The following is a 2,738-nucleotide window of genomic DNA, read 5'->3' on the forward strand; positions in this document are numbered from 1 at the left end:
GCATATTATAACAATGCTTCATTTTGCCACCAAATGCTTTATTGTCACCACAATGCTCCATCATGTCACCATCATGATGATATTTTGTGACATTGTAGCATTTTATTGTGTAATATAAATGCTGAATTATGATATCACAGGGTTCTGCGATTCACAGAACCAAATGTTCCATTTTAGCATCACACTATATAGGCACTGTCATTACAACGCTACATTGTGTCAACATAATGCCCCATTGTACCATCACTACTGAGTTGTGACATCAGAATAGAACAGTATTTCCTCATAATGGCTTATTGTGACATCACAATCTTGAATTTTGCCTCACAATGCTCTATTGTTACACTGAAGTGCTTTATTGTTTCATCACAATAGTACATTGCCTCATCAGAGTGCTGAACTATGATATCAGAATGCTTCATTGTGTAACAATAACCATTATTGTAATAATATCACAATGCTCTATCCTGTATATAACAGGATATACTGTTGCTTCACAATGATGAACTATGACATCACAATGCTGCATTGTCATAACAACGCTCCATTTTGACATCCCAGTAGTACATTGTAGCGTCATGATGCACCATTGTCTCATCACAGTGCCCTATTGTGTTATGACAGTTCTCTAGTGTCACGCAATGCAGTATTGCATCATGGTAATCTATGGTATCATCACAGCACTCTATTGTGCCCCAAATGCTGAACTATGACATCACTGCTTCATTGTGCCAAAATAATTTTGCACTGTCAAAACAATGCTCTATTTTACCATAATCAGCTACATTTTTTAAGCAAGGGAAGTCTGCTTATTGAGGAGAGAGGGTTAGTCAAAGGGTGAGCTGACTAGGGCAGGGTAGGATAGCAGTTTGTCTGGTTTTCGAGAAATCCAGCGTGAATCCAAGGCCTCATCTACCTCAAAGCCAAAGTCTTCCTCATTCATAATCATGCCTTGGCCCCAACCCTGAGGTCCCATTGCACTGGGGCCAGGTCTGGGGTCAACAAAGCCCCCACCCATGGTTCTAGCTGCCTCTTTTGTCTACTGAGTCCCTCGCTAGGGGCTGGGCTGCTGGGGTCTAGGGCTGCAGGTGTCTTTTGGACAGGGAAAGTCCCTCTTTCTTTGGAGGCTCATTCTTAGTATTGATTCTCAGCATGTTTGTTTGATTTAGTTCTTGTTGGCAACACCTGTGACCCCCAGGCTGCCTCTTTCTCTTCATCTTCCTCTTGAAGTCCTGAACCATTGAGACCATCAAACACAAACTTCACTTCTGTCCGTAGCTCACTTTTCAGGATGTGACCACCAAACAGGGGAGGCAGAGCCTGCTCTGAGCCTGGTGGCACTAAGAACTCTTCAAAGCCCATGGCTGCCATGTTCTTTCTCTCTCATCCAGCTCCATTTCAGGAGACACTAGAAGCCTGAGATAGGTCAAGAAGCACCATTTTGATGTCACAAAGCTACAATATGCCATTAAGTACCCTATTATGTTGTCATGGTGCAAGACTGTGAGGTTGCAGTGTTGCTGTTTCATCACAACGCTGCATTGTTCATCACAAGGCTCCATTTTACCATCACAATCTATACTGTGACATCACAAGGACCCACTGTTTCATCACAGTTCTTCATTGAACTACTACAATAATGTATGAAGTCATCATAATTCTCCATTTTCGCCATCCAAGCACTCCACACTACTCTCACAATGCTGCATTTTCATATCACAATAGCATACTATGGTATCACAGTTCTCCATTATGCCAGCACCATAGTATACTTGGTCATCACGTGCTCCACTGTGCCACCACAGTGCTCAACTATGACATCACTGTGCTCTGTTATATCACAATATTGCACTGTGCCATCAGAATGCTCTGTTGTACTACAGCAGGTTATATGATGACACCACATTGCTCCACAGTGTCATCACAATGCTGTATCGTGATATCGCAATGCCTTATTGTGCCATAATAACGTTGCACCATGATGTCACAATTCTCTATTTTACCATCACAAGCTGTTCTGTGACATCACAACTCCATATGGTGCCAGCACAATGCTATATTGTTTCATTATGGAGTTGATTGTGGCAACACAATGCTGGATTATGACAGCACCATGCTTCACTGTAATATTACAATGTCCCATTCTATCATGACAATACTGCATTGTGCCATCACAGTATTAAACTGTGACGTCACAATTCTCCATCTTTTCCACCTTAGTACATTATGTCACCACAATGTAGGATCATGACATAACTAGGCTGAATTGTGACATCACAACACCTCTTGGCTTCAGTGTGTCATCACAATACTCTATTGTGTGCGCCATCACACTGCTGAGTAGTACCATCACAGTACTGTATTGGACGTCACAATTTTGAATGCTGCTATTACAGTTCTCCATTGTGCTATCATAATAGCGTAATGACCACGTCACAATGCTCCATTGTGTCTTCATAATGCTGACTCTAACATCACCATCTTTAATTTTGCCCTCACAATGCTGCATTGTGTCATTGCAGTAGTGGACGTTGAATTATGACTTCATAATGCTCCATTGTGCCATCATATTGCTCCGAATTATCAGCACATGCTGCCGTGTGCCACCACATGCTATTGCCGCCACAGTATATGCGCTGCAGCATCACAATGCTCCACTGTGCTTCATCTCAATGGTTATCTTCCATCAGAGTGCTCTGTTAGGCCCCTGCAGAGTAGCCTTTGACATCATAATAAAC

General features: G+C 42.3%; 1 pseudogene; it reads right to left on the reverse strand.

Annotated features, from left to right (window-relative positions):
• Positions 1–826: 826 nt before the first annotated feature.
• Positions 827–1,397, reverse strand: LOC129688269 (TCF3 fusion partner homolog; annotated as a pseudogene).
• Between the last annotated feature and the right edge of the window lie 1,341 nt (positions 1,398–2,738).

Source organism: Psammomys obesus, unplaced genomic scaffold (assembly GCF_907164565.1).
Source record: "Psammomys obesus unplaced genomic scaffold, mPsaObe1.curated_primary_1811, whole genome shotgun sequence".
NCBI classification, from domain to species: Eukaryota; Metazoa; Chordata; class Mammalia; order Rodentia; family Muridae; genus Psammomys; species Psammomys obesus.